The following is a 14864-nucleotide window of genomic DNA, read 5'->3' on the forward strand; positions in this document are numbered from 1 at the left end:
ATGTATACTTTCATGTGTAGGGAGTGAAAAAAAGCGTCATCGTTCCACCCAAAAATTTTGGAATGTGTAAGTGAAAAAAAAAAAATTAAAAAATGCATTATTGTGTAAATACTATGCAGTATTGCACTGACTGACTTCTTCTTGTGAATCCATATTGTTCCCCTAACCATAATAAAGCTGAATTCATCAATTCCAGATCTTCTCCAATATATGCATCTCCTTCGATTACTTCTGACTCAATCAATTAGCAATGTCCAAATGTGAGTTTTGAAAAAAGACATTAGATTGAATAAAGGTATAAGAAGATCTAATTTTAAGAAGTAAACTTGTGTGAAATAGATAACAATAAATGAACCTGTTATCAGAATATGTTACTCATTGAGTGTTGTAGAGCTTACAGGAAGCTACTCCAAGACCCTGTTATGATCACAGTTTTGTAAGATATGACAAGAACTGATCTATGTTAATTTTCTTTACCATAAGCAAATTCTTTTGTTTTGGGTTTCTTGGTCAAGGAAATTGTATATCTAATTCCTCTTTAGTTAATACATGTCTGTATAAATCACCTGTGCATATTCAAAAGAAGATACTGCCTAGTTTAGAAAATATATTTGTCTGAAACATATTCAATAGGAGAAGAAAAATGACCCTGATTATGTACTGGGTGGTTAAAACAATGTCAAGCCTCAAAAATAAAAAAGTAATTATATTGTTTTTCTCTGTAAAAATGAGTGAAATGAGAAATAAACAAAAAAAAAAAAGCTTTTGTAAAAATGTGAAGAATTTAATGGTACTCATGGTATAAGAGCATGCAATTATAAAGAATTATAGAGTGGTCTATGTAAGACTTTATTATAGAGGCAATTACATTCTCACTGAAACAGTTACTACATAAGCACTGTAAGGGGATATATTCCATTTTTAACACAGGATTCTATATAAGATCTCAGGAGAGCAAAGGAGGCAGTAACAGTCACTTAAATTACAATTGATCCTTCCAGGTTTTCTACTTTTCAACAGTCATTAAGAGAATGTATATTTAGGCTATATGATGATGATCAGCATTTGAGGGTCTCTAAATTCGATGATTCATATAGAAAACCCATTATTTCAGTTTAAAAAAAAGTAGATCCCACACTCTATTTCAATTTCAGTCCCAGTGCTGGACTATGAAAACATATTTATTATATTTGTCTACCAGTTTGCTGTTTCTCCTTGGTTGAAGAATGGTGCTAAATTATGGAAATAGCATTTCTTATTCTTTTATGCAATTCACTGAATAGTCTTATAATTTAAGGCTTGTGTTTATGTACCATACTGACAGGTATTAGACAATGTACTTATAAAGTCTTTAGGAACAATCAGGTGGTTTTCTCCTGACACATGCTCTTGCCCAAAGAGATCCAGTTGTAGTAGCAGCTTTCAGGGCTCTGCACCCCTTTGTGGGTTTCATGGTCCAGATCAGCCTCTCCTGGTGAGTGCAGGTGATTAGCTGTGCCATGCTTTGAAGCTTTCTGAACACTGCAGATTGTAAAAGGATATATTGCTGAAAAAGTAAAATATAACTGGAAGACAGGAAGGATAAATAAATTAGGAAACAAGTTATTCAGACATATTACAGGGTATGTACTCTGAAAAAATATGACTGCCTATATTAATATACAGTGTAGAGTATACTCAGGAAGATAACATCATAAATAGCACATGTGAAAGAGGAAATCCTTTCAATGCAGTATCATAAAGAATTTAGTACAAAGGTTATTTACATAGAATAAAATTTATATAATACAGAAAGTGCTGGAGACACTTTAAGTTTGTATTTTTGTGAAGTTAATTCAACCTGGATTAGTTATCTGAGAAGATTTACTGTGCAGCACTCCAGTTACAAAGAGGATGTTGAGACTTTAGGAATAAGCAGACTTGATAAATACAGTATTAGTCAGTTCTCCAGTTTGTCCTTTCAGTTCTTTCAGCCTTTACTACAGAAAATCTGAGTGGAGGAAAAAAAGACACAGGCACACAAAGAGACACACACAAAACTACTCAAGGGATATCTGATCAGCAGTAACTCTAGGATTTGGCCACTGTTGATTTGCAGCCTCACTGGAAATCCCTGCCTGAACTACATCCTTTAACTGAGAAAGAATTGGGCCCATACTGGTAGGATGAAGACATGAGCTGCTGTGTTATCCATTGCCTGTGGACATCACCTAATTACTGTTACAATAACAGACTCACAAGAAAAGAGATACAGGTGTCCAGAAACCCAGTTGTTAGAGTAGGGTCCTATGCCCAGGTAGATAGTATAATGAACAAGGAAGAAAATGAATATAATTAAGAGACAGTTAATAAGAAATAAAAATACAAAACCAATTGTGAAAATACAAAATTGTTACTAGGTTGGGCTTTTCAGGTCATATGATGTTATTTATTTATTTATTTATTTATTTCATGTGAAAGAACTAATAACAACAGTGCACTCATTCTCAAAGTTTAGTTCTTCACTGAAATTTGGCTTTCCAGAGAGTGATCCTATTTTTGAGAAGGCTACATCAGGAGAAAGAAACAAACAGGAAAATTGGCTCTGTGCTTGATTTTGTTTTAAAACAATTTCTGGGTTACTTTTACATTTAACTGTATTCTCTAAGTATTTGAAAAGTCCTTTAAAAAAGGAACATTTTTTATCCATATTAAATAGTAACCTTAGATGTAGGAGGAACAAAATATCAAATTTAGAAAAATAGGGATCAAATTATACATTTAAATTAAGTTACCCTTTAGCAAATATACATGTTCTTTTCAGAATACCTTAACAGTGTTGCATAGCTGATAACAAAGGAAGTGGACTTTGTTCTGCTAGGAAAAGAGATTACTGTGTATGATGCATATCCAATAAGTTCTGTCTATATACTCTGCGTATAATGCTAAGTTCAGTATGTGACAATGAATGCATTTTGGTGTTTTTATTGATCTATGCCTATTTGAAAATATGTGTAATGGTTTTTCTTCCTGTCTCTGGTATTCTAAGGCCCAAGTGGAAAAGCAATAATAGCATAAGAAAACCTAAGAAAGTGCTACAGATGCACTGTGCCATAGAATTTATACCATGTGTTCATGTAAATGCTTCATTTAGCACTCTATCACAGTGACCAGTGCTGGATTTTTTGAAAAATACCTAATCCCTTTGGAACACATAATTATGAAATAACACAGTTAAAAAAGGTATCTCTCTCTAAATGCAGTCACAGCACTTAATTATGAATCAAGTGGTCAAGAGTCTCACATTAGGAAAAGCAAAGCCCCAGAGTTGAGGAGGGAAGGAAGCTTGAACTTGTGCTAAATCCCTGTAGGTGCTAAACACCTTTATACCTATATTCACTTAGATGCATGGTGGTACTGGCTCAGTTGGCCATTAAATTCAACTTAGTTTCCGTGGAGCTTTCAGGCAACCATTGTTGAAAAAACAAGCTATGCTCAGCTGTTCTGGGGTAGAGCTAATACCTAGAACATGAGTTCAGGGTGCTAACTGTGGTTTTCTCATTTCTGAGCCTGATCTATGCCTAACTGCATAGCCACAGTCTTTGGTTATCTTTGTGATTGTGGGGAAAAAATAAAAAGACAGGCTAAATTATTTATGTGTTCTCTTTTAGTTTAATTGATGATAACTATTTGTAAGCAGTTCAAACAATATTCCATGGGAACAAATAATCATCTATCAAAGAGACTGCAGACTGGGACTTTGAGTTTCTATTTTTGGTGGGCAATATCCTCATATTTGGAATGCCAGAGGAACTTCTAGCCCATCTAATCTGTTCTTTACTACTTTAGGACAGACCTACAAAATATAGTGGAAATGAAGAAGATAAAAATATCAATACATACTCTCAAATCCATATACTGTATTATCCTATTTACTGTCTTCTACAGGAAAGAATCTTGGAAATCTATCTGAGAATCTACTCTGCCTGAAATTGAGCTTGAACTGTAAAATGCGTAAGTAATAACCTAATTATAAGCTTTAAGGAAAAACTAACTTTTGAAAGAAAAATACCTTTTTCATGTGATCAGCAATGGTATTTTGTAGTTATTAAACATTATAGGTGTTGTTTTAATTTAGTGTTTAATTATAAAAGCTGTAGGCTTTTCTATCCAATATTGAAATGGATTCTTTAACAATAAGATTTCTTAAATGGCAATATAATTCAAAATTGTAAGCAGAATACTTATCCCATCCTTTGTTTGTCTGAAATTACTAAGGTTACTGGTAGTTTAAGTACCACCTGGTACTCCCCAGGTAGCTTGTCTACTTTAAACAACATTTTACATTTGAGGCTGTTGTTAATTTGTTGATTAGAAAAGAGAGAGAAAACTCAGGAAAGTCTTTGTGAAATGGGAGGTTTATAGTAAAACTCCAAGGACTTGATACCTCTCAGCTTCTGACTTAACATAGTAATTTCACAAGAAATTATTCATGGACAGATGGTGTATGTTCATTTTGAGTTTTCTATTAAAGAGTTATTTGTATATACAGTAAGCCTCCTGTTTAGCACCTTTGACAGCATCAGAATCCTGGGAAGTGAGTCAGCTATCATGAGTTGCTTCCTTTGGGCAGAAAGCAGTGAGGAAAAGGCAAAACAGAAGAAAGAGAACATATTGTCCAGAGAAGTTATTCCAGGGAACACTGTGCCTGAAAATGTTCAAGGCCAGGTTGGATGGAGCTCTGAGCAACCTGGTCTAGTGAAAAGTGCTCCTGCCCACGGCAAGGGGTTGGGACTAGATGATCTTTGAAATCCCTTCCAACTCAGGCCATTCGACAATTCTATGATTCTATGAGAATGTGTTTCATCAGACCTAAATAACAGTGTGAAAGTGCATTTAACTACAGACAATTTCAACAGCGATTGTATTATGGAAATTTTTTCCTCTAGAAATAGTTCTGTGATGTCTATTATATTTCATTACTTTCCATGACAAATTTGCTTAAGCAACAACTAATGAAAGAGAGAAGGAAGTGGCTAAAATTGTGACCTTCAAATCTAATCACAGCTTTAAAAGTGTCATCTGTGGTTTCTCTTGAGTTTGAGTAAGCCAATGCTGTGGATATAAAACCTTAATGATGTGTGATTCATTAAAATTCATTGAAATGTGCAAAAGATGAATATGGGAAAAAAAATTAGTACTTTAATGTGCACGAAAGTTCCTCAGAGGGATTTATTTTCAAATAGGTAAAAGAATGCTCCATCACAATTCTCAAAGACAACAGGAAGCTATGTCAGGGTAACCAGATCCCCTAAATGAGAGCAACAGCAAAGAAATAAAAAAACCCTGAACATGCTGCATGCATTGAAGCTGCATTTGTATTCAAAACCAACGTGAAAACCCTTAAGCATAAATGAGAGACAGAAGTGCTAGAATAAGGTCCCACACGGAATTCAGGTCTTCTGAAAAAATGTATTAAAGTCACAAGATTTAGATTTTCTAGTGACAGATTTCTTGGAGAACCCCTAGTCAGCAACTAGAATGAGACATTGATTCCAGGTGTTTTTAATTTTTCTTTTTCTTTATTTTTTTTCTGGGTTGGATGACTTTCATTTGCAGCAAGAACTTAACTCCCTTGCATTGCTTGAATAAATTGTCTGCTTTCACTTCTAGGCTTGTGAATTCAATAAAGCAGTACTGCAAACAAAATTCTCAGGTTTTCTCTGTAGATTAAAACATGTATCAATACATAGGAAAGTGGAGATGACCAGCTCATGGGGCTGCATCCAGAGGTTTGGGTGCAGGCCCAAGAAAGGACATGGAGTGGGTTAGTCCAGGGAAGTGTGTGCCCAGTGTTGTGTGCTTTGGCAAAGGGCAGCAGATAGAGCCTTCTTCCTGGAACCTCATGTTGCCCCACGGAATGTATTTTGAATTGCTATCTTTGCAGACTTGTGTTGAAAGTGAAGTCAAGTTCAGTGTTTCTAATTCACCAGTCACCACTATATGAGAAGTGCTAATTACAGCAAACTCTACTGTTGTTTTTTAAGTAGTTTTATGATAATAAAGGGTATGTCAATTAATCTAACAACTTCTTGAGATAATTTTGCATGTGCAGTTGAGTGCCATACACAATATGTAAGTCAAAACATTAATTCTGATTTAACTGTCACCAGAATCAGTAAAGAAAACATCAATACATTGTAAAAGTAATTAGTAAACAGTACTCTGTGAGATCACTTTTACACATTTAGTACACTTAAGTACACAAAAGTACACTTTTACACATTTGTTTCAAAAGTCATATATCCATATCAAAATAGCTTAAGGGACTCCTTCATGAGTCCATCAGTAGTTTTAACAAAACCTAGACTGCATTAAGGTCAAACTTACAGCCATTAAAAGAAGATGGCAAAACCCAATATCACTGAGTTATCATCCCTTTATAGAACTACATTAATAGCTTATAAAATGATAGGCTAAAAATCCATCTTATGGTACAGGGAACTATCTTAGGAAGCTTCCTGGAAATCAAACTGACTATAAATTACATTAAAATATGGGGTATGGGTCAAAGTGGCTTCCAGGTCTGAAAAAATGGAGGTTGGTATCCAGTATGACATACAAAATAACTGAATTATAATACACTGAGTAAGTGGCTGAGAGGAATCCCAAGGACACAAAAACAGTTGATAGCAAATGCAAAACCAGAACATAGCTATCTTAAAACTTGTTCTTAACTACAGTCTGAAACTTTGTATCTTTTGTTTTACCCTGAGTGAAATATGTTACCTCCTGATAGAACTCTGCTTATGAAAATTGTAATGCATTCTTTAATTTCCAAGGTTAGTTTTCCTGACATTTTAATAACAATAATATCAAAGTTGTAGTACAACAATAATAGTGAGGCCTACATATTTCCTTGCTGGTTGTTTGAGATGTAGCTAACATTTCATTTCTTATGAATCTCCATAACCTCCAAAATCTAAACATATTTAACCTTCTCAGCACCTTGGGGGGACTGGTGGATGAATTTTATTACCTCTGCTTTAAAGATGAGCAAATGAGACTGAAAAGATCGCAGAAGACCAAGTTTAGAACTTAGAACTTTCTAGCTATCTTGGACTGTGGTCGAGGAGAATATACGGGTTGTTTGTTTGTTTGTTTTTCCAGAAGAAAGAGAAACAATCTCATGAAAGGTCACAAATAAACTCAGTTCTTCTTTGCATTTTTAGGTAGCTGATATACCATGTAAATACCAGAGCTATCTGTAAGCCATCCATAAAGGAAGGAGTAGCAGTTGTTTCCCCTATTTTATCTTATGAATTGCCTGTTTGTGCAGGTAGATTTGGAGTTCTTAAACAGAATTTATATGCAGTAAGTAGAACAGATCTATAGTTTTAAAAATATACACATCTAAAAATTGCAATATTTGAAATTTTGAAAATGTCTGACTAGTTTCGGTCAGTTGCATTGAAATCTTAATAATGGATAAGAGATGTGGCAAACATCTATTCTGACATATGACAAACCACACAGAGTGCAGAAATCTGGGGTAGATTCGTATCCAAAAAATTAGTTCCTGTGAAGTTACATGGTATTATTCCATTTTTACTTAGACTTACATGGTTGTTCTTATGAACTGATGTTAAAAAAAGTCAGGTCAATATCATTCACTGGAAAACAGGGTATTTTTAAGGGTTTAGTAATGATAAATATGAGCTGGAAGGTATTCTTAGCATGTTTACTATGAATGACCTTGTTGTATGGTTAAATGTATTTTGAATACAAAAGCCTTAACATCTTTCAGAGAATATAGCAGGAATCATGCAGCTCCTATTTATAATTAATTTCTAGACTGAAATTTTATTTTAATCTACTAAAAAAATGGCGTACCTAACAATTTTTCATGACAGCAGCATAGAAACCCAAGGGAAGAAGAAATTATCAGATAACAAGATCTCTGCAGTTTTCAGGCCTGTCAGCAGGTTTTTCAAAATTCAATCTTATCAACAAGTCATAGAATAGTACTCTGCCTTATGTCATATCTGAATAACACAGAAATTGGTAAGATGCAATTTCCTGCTAGATTTTTGCAAGTGCTTTTTGTTTTTTTTTTACTGTGGTGTTAGAAAGCTGCTATTCCATGTTCATCAGAGAGCTGTATGCTGTAGATAAATTAGAGACTTGAGAGCTTTCTTAGAAGATGATCTATGATGCTACTTTATTTCTAACAAAGAGTAAAACACCATATATTAAATTATACTACTTTATCTCTAACAAAGAATAAAACATCATATGGGTTTGTCTGGTATTGATAACATCATTTGGACATACACAAAAAGTCAAGAAAAGCCCCATAACCTCTAACAGCACAAGGTGGCTTAAAATGATCTTGTGTGTATTGCTATTTTTCTGGACATAATGCAAACGGAAATACGTAAGGACAGCTGAGTATGTGTTTAATGTTTATTTCTCTCATTCCTTGCGCTCTCCCCAAAAAAATCCACTGAAAATAATTATCTCAGTTCTTGTGGTCTTGTATTGTGGTCAAGAAAACTTGGTAAGTGAAACTATGGTTAAGTCAGAGTGTGTCAGGGTGCAGCTGCGCACTGATGGAAGATATCACTACTGCACAGGGATAAACATGCTGAGGGCAATCTTTTTTGTGGGTTCCATGTGGGACTCTGACACTCTTTTGTTAAAGACAAATGCTGAGGGGACCATTATCTCTACCACTGGCCCACTGACATGGGCAAATCACATGGGTCCCTGGAAGAGGAAGAAAAGTGGACTTTGTAGAAGGACTTCAGAATTTCTTGATGGAGAAGAGAGAAGATCTCAAGGGTATTAATCAATGACAGCACACTTAGACTTGTGGGAGAAAGAAATTCTAGCCCACCACCAACTGCTAATTTACTGAATTTTTGCATGGTGAGGTAAGCGTTGTAAAGGACGCTGGTCTTTTGTTGTTTCCAGGACCTGAATCCTTCAAATAGTTTGAGTTACTGTGGTTAAAATTCCTTTTCTAAATCAGTATTCATTGGCATTCTTACTGTTCTGAAAGGAAGCTAGGCTTAGCTGGAAATGTTAGGCAAATCTGTGATCAGATGACGCTGTGAGTCATTAGGTTACAATCCAGAAAGACTATGACAAAAAAGGGTGTTAGTATACTTACCTGAATCACATCTGTGCACTCACTTGGTTTGGAAACATATCAGTTCCTTCTCAAATAACTGGGAATGACAGTTCCTTGTCTGAGACAGACTCTGCAAAAGCATTAGTGAAAAGACAAGCAAGAGCACAATTCATTTCTTTAGATTATGAAAAAAGGCAAACCCAAAAATTTGCTTGCATAATTAAGGTTTTGGAGGTAAAATTAACTGCATTTTTTGGTACACAGGTATTTATGTATCTAATAATTAGAACTTGCAGCTGGATTTTCAGAAGTGCTTGGGTACTGGTGGAATTAGGGCTGTAATGCTGAACTGCAAACTTCTAATCTGGAAGTTTTGACTGGCAATTGGATAGTGAAAAAGCTGTTTGCATTCAAATTGTGATTCTGACGCCTCATTTTAGTACCATGGCACCAATATGGTACTAAACCTTTACAGCTCTGCTCCTAGTAAGGCCATTTAGTAAGGCTATATTTAGTGTGTGGGAAGCAGTCTTTGAAGTAGGAAAAGGAACCCAGGTTTACTTGCTCCTAAATTAGCACTTTAATAACTGGCTTCTTTTTCTCAGTATATCTTTGCTTCTGTTTTGCTTCGGTAGAGTCAGTGACAACCTCAGACTTCAGCTGCAAGACTGTAAGCCTTCTGAAACCTCCTTGGATTGAACTAGAAAAGATCAGAATTGATACTTCAAGAAGATGATGTGTATGTCCACCGATGCCCTACATTAAAGTTGTTTCAGTATCATTTTGTGTAACAAAATGCTAGTTTCAGCTGAACGACAGCTTTTCATAGACATAGGCGAGTTCCAAGAATTGGGGAAGTTACACGAATTACCGAAAGTTTAGTAATTTTTTTTTTTTTAGCAAGTGTTCATAGCTGTGTCACTGCTGGCAGGCTGTCCTGCTTCCTCGCAGCTGGAGCGCTTGCCCCGAGCGCGGCTCGGCGCGGTGACAGAGGCGGCACTGGGATGCCCTTTGCTCACTGGCCAGGCAGCCTGGCAGGGAGGGACACTCGCCGCCTGCCCAGCCCCGGCTGGTGAACACGAGGCTGCCATGAAGCCATGGCTGGGGCACACGGCACTCCGGAGCCGAAGCCTGCCGGCGGGCTTCCCCCTGAACGCTGGGGAAATATGCGGCCCGGCCAGCCCGCCCTGCGCTCCGCGGCGCGCCCAGGTGCGGCTGCTCCTGCGGCACGGAGCTCCGCGGGCGCGGCCTGCCGGGGAGCAGCGCGGGGGTGGGGTGCGCTGGGGTGGGGTGTGGAGCCAGCCAGGCAGGAAGGAAGGAAGGAAAGAGAAAGCAAAGCAAGAAAGTGAGCGAGCGCGGAGCCGGAGGGAGAACAGAAAGCTGAAGCCGTCTAGAGCCGTGCGCTTTCTTCCTCTGCTTCCCTCTCCCGTCAGCCGCTGGATTTTGCCGAAGGTGAGGCTGGTCGGCGGGCGCGGAGTGTGCGGGGTTTGGGGCAGGTTGTGCCCGCCCGCTGAGCCCCACGCGGGCCGCTCCCGGCCGGGCCGCGCCGCTCCCCGGGGATGCTGGAGATCCCTGTCCCGCCGGGCCGGGCCGCTCCCGGGGATGCTGGAGATCCCTGTCCCGCCGGGCCGGGCCGCTCCCGGGGATGCTGGAGATCCCTGTCCCGCCGGGCCGGGCCGCTCCCGGGGGGATACTGAGATCCCTGTCCCGCCGGGCCGGGCCGCTCCCGGGGGATACTGAGATCCCTGTCCTGCCGGGCCGCGCCGCTCCCGGGGATGCTGGAGATCCCTGTCCCGCCGGGCCGGGCTGCTCCCGGGGGATGCTGAGATCCCGGTGCCCCCAGGCAGCCAGCCCCGCGCTGCTGCTGCTTCTGCGTTGGGACTTGAAAGTTGCCGGAGAGTGCACAGTGGTTTGGTACCGGGCATGTCCCAGACGAGCGACAGATACTGAAGTTGGGTTCGCACTAGAAATAGCTGGTAGGCAGGTAGAAAATAAGGCGTGTACTGCTCTCTGTTTTCTTCCTAACTTCAATTGTCTTAACGATTTGTATGTAAATGTCATGCTAAAGAACAGTGCTTTGTTATTGTGTATTTATTTGCTGTATGAGCTGTTTTTGTGAAGTCAGACGTGAACAGACCTCGAATTAGCTGTCATTATATACCTGGAAATTTTATCACGAATTTTAAGAAAGTGAAAGAAGCAGTAGGATGTTCCGGATCGAGAATATGAAGTCAAGGTTCAGCACCCTAGTGTTGCCACAGCAACTTCCCGAAGTTCCAATTCCACCTTTAGTTTGCTTATTCATGCCATGCAGTTCCTTACTGCAGCGACTCTGCGAGTTGTTCCACTGGAATTTCTTGCAGTATGAGGTTTGACTCCGAGGTAACGAAGGTGGCTGAACCTTTTTCTAGAAGGCAAGTGTTCTGAAATTAAAAAAAAAAAAAAGACAGTCAAAGAAACATTTTGACAGAGGATGTGATTAAAGTTATTTTGTAATTATCCACTAGGTTGACCTCTGCTTAGTAACTTCCTTGTATTGGTAAAAGGAACAGTTCTATTGGAATTGTTGCAATCAGTATCTTTTTCTTTTTTTTATTTTCCCCATGCAATTGATATGCTGATAGTATTATACAGATTTTTGGAAATTTCCCTAATATACAAAGTTTTCTATGTTAATCGTGTCAGTTTGTTTGTAGTCAATTACAATGCGGAGATGAAATTCACTACTTGCAGCTCCATGGTAAGACTTGTATTGTTTTATTTTTGTGTGGGTTTTTTTTTTTTTTTTTTTGTCTTTTACATTTACATTAGTATCTTAATCTAGTAAGTGGTTTAGCAGAAGTTGGGAGCAAGCCTGAACTTGCTTATGTTTGTTGAATTGATTGCTTAAAGTGTGATTATCTTGCCATGTACTTCTAAGGGTAACAATTGACGGTTTCTTCAGGCTTGTATTTGTATCAATATTAAAAAAAGGAGAAAACTAGTTCCAGCTGAGTGTTTCTGTGTTCACCTCTGACCCGCTGTTCATAAGAATATTTAATTCTTAAAATTTGGATTTCTTGCTTACTTCAACAAAGATTTGTCAATCTCCCAGTCAGTTTTGTCTTCAAGACTTTTCAACTTGAAAACCATAGAATGGAAGAATTTTAAAATTAGTAGCTATAGCTTTTCAGAATGATAGATGCAGGTACTTACCCTCCATGTGAGCAAGGGTCCTGAGAGTTACAGCTACCATTTTTCATTCATGCTATTTAGCTGTCACTTTTAGTCAAACAAAAGCACTGTTAGGCCACTCTGAGTTTTTTTGCCACTCCTTGTCTAAGTCCCTTCCATAAGATGGGAGAATGAAGAAATTGAAAATAAGTTTGTAAAGAAGTGTGAGAAACATCTCCTGTGAAAGAAAGCTGGATGATCCCATAGAAGGTTTGGAATGTGCAACATACATTGCAATTCCTCCCCTGCTGAAACTTTTTTCTTAGAGGAAAAGCACAAGTGGTTTTCTCTGTATTGCTTTTTCCGCATAGCAATTTATGTGTTTTATCCTTATTTTGATAAAATTGAATGGTCAGGTGTCTTCCAAGAAGTTAGATTTTTTTTTTTTTTAATATAACCACTATAGTATTTTCTTCTTTATAGTAACCTTATTGAGAATGGTAATTTTTGTCTTGGTTACCCTACACAGGAAAATATAATATTATGACAAGGAACAATTTTATTTAAGCAAGTTCAAATTTCCCTTGTGTTTTTTAGTTCATTGTTTGTTTATTGTTTTTTTGTTAGTTTTGTGGTTTAGGTGTTTTTTGTTTGGTTTTGTTTTTTTTTTCTATTTATTTCTATGTATTTTGCCTTGCTTCTGAGAGATTTGTTTCACGGAATGTATGCGACCATGTGCACTAATGTTGTTTACTTAAACTTGTAGTGGTACAGATATGGATCTGAAAGAGGATGAAAGTATTCACACAAATGTGTATATGTCATAGAGATGCACTCCGTATTTAATATTATATATTCTTTTGGGTTTATTATGACTTATTTCATAATCAAAGCTAAGGAGGAAATTAAATTATTTTTTGAATTGATAATAATCACATCAAAACAGATTAATGTATTGAAAAAGATGGTCCTTGAGTTCTGCATTTCTGTATACTTCTTGAGTTCAAACCTTTAGTAAGAGTAAAACATTTTAAGAAGTGATTCTGTATTTATGTTCTAACCTGCAGAACATTCATGTGTACGTGTAGATTTGTTTAGCTGTTTATTACTTTATTTGTGTGACTAGTGAAACCAAACTAGTTGTCAGTATAACCCTTTGCTTAGACCCACAAAATAAGATGTGATCATACTGGTATTTAACAGTTGCATAGCTAGGCCAGATCTATAGAATGTCTTCGTAAATCTTGATGGATGCACTGACAGCTTCTGCCACAGACAACTACAGAAAATGGCTTGGGCTTTATCTTCCAGCAGTGTTGGCATCTTGTGGTCAAAATGCCTTCCCAGGAAGCAGTTCCTTCTTTCTTCTGCTACATGCTTTGTTCATAAAATACACACCAAAAAGTAATCATTCTTACAGATTTGGAAGCAAAGTTTGTTCTCTGCTAGGCAACCCTTTGCCTTGGTATGTGGCTTATACAAAGATGGGTTAGAATCCAAATAGCTGATAATACATGGCTATTTGAGTTCCTGAAGTAACAGCACTGGAGCTGTTCCAGAATAAGGTGTAGGCAAAGCTATTGCATGTAGAAAAAACAGTATTAAGACAGAGAAGAGAGAATGTGTGGGTATAAGTATATATATTTATATAAAATAAATCTATATTTATTTATAAATATAGAGGTAAAACTACTCTCCCAAGCGGGTTTTTTGGCATTATGAAAGGTGGAGCGATTGAGAAAGTGAAAGTCCGAAAATAAACTCTAACACCTTAGAGAGAAAATAGCCAAATGCTACCATGGAACCCAGAAATGTCAAGGAAGGTGAAAATGGCTGAGACAACCAGCTGCAACTGGTTGACTTTAAAAACCTTAGACTGATATGCTAACACTGTAGGGATTTTATGTACTTGAATGTGTGTGTGGCTTTTTTTGGTTGTTTTCTTGTCTATTTGATTGTGGTTTTTATTTAATTATTGGGTACCTGAAAGACTATTTTCTGGCCCAAACAGGACATGTCTGATAATTTTTTCCCAGTAAGTCATTTCTGTACTAATTTTGGTTTCATTCTGTACTCAGAATTTGAGAATATATATTCAAATTGATAAGAGACTATGTATTTATATTTACATTTTCCAGGGTTTAGAGCTGGGTGGAGGCCATACTGTTGAATTTTATGCTTTTGGACTAGTGGCTGTGCTGAAAATTTTGAGGAGATGCTGAATTCTCAAATTTTTAAAGGAATGATGAGTATTTATATAAGCACGTAGGTTTGGATGGGACAAAGGTAAATACGGAAGTGGACTGTTAATCAGTTTAGATCAATCCATGGCTTTTTGAATTTAGATGATTTGGGAATCTTTTGTTGAGGCTTGACTCCATAATAAAGTTAATCTCGAGACCTACAGAGCTCTCTCTCTAAAAGGTTTTAATTTTATAAATTTAATATTCAAGATAATAAGTTGCCTCTCAGACTTGTGGATAGTGATCAAAGCTGATAAAAATAGTTCCACGGAAATGAAGTTAGAGACTAGAGAGAATCCAATGAATTATTTTAAATAATGGAACATTTATAGTAAGTATACTATGTTGATTTT

The 14864-nt window shown here is 37.3% G+C and overlaps 1 protein-coding gene across 2 annotated transcripts in view; it reads left to right on the forward strand.

Moving 5' to 3' along the window:
- Nucleotides 1-10400: 10400 nt before the first annotated feature.
- ARAP2 (ArfGAP with RhoGAP domain, ankyrin repeat and PH domain 2) overlaps nucleotides 10401-14864 on the forward strand; it is a 127189-nt gene continuing 122725 nt past the window's right edge. Inside the window, exon 1 of one of the 2 annotated variants that reach the window (XM_085059183.1) lies at nucleotides 10401-10567. The gene's annotated coding sequence lies outside the window, so the exon portion shown is untranslated. The remainder of the gene's footprint in view (nucleotides 10568-14864) is intronic. The other variant, XM_085059182.1, reaches the window with a different exon arrangement.

Source organism: Lichenostomus cassidix, chromosome 4 (assembly GCF_008360975.1).
Source record: "Lichenostomus cassidix isolate B80296 chromosome 4, HeHo_3.0, whole genome shotgun sequence".
Lineage (NCBI taxonomy): Eukaryota > Metazoa > Chordata > Aves > Passeriformes > Meliphagidae > Lichenostomus > Lichenostomus cassidix.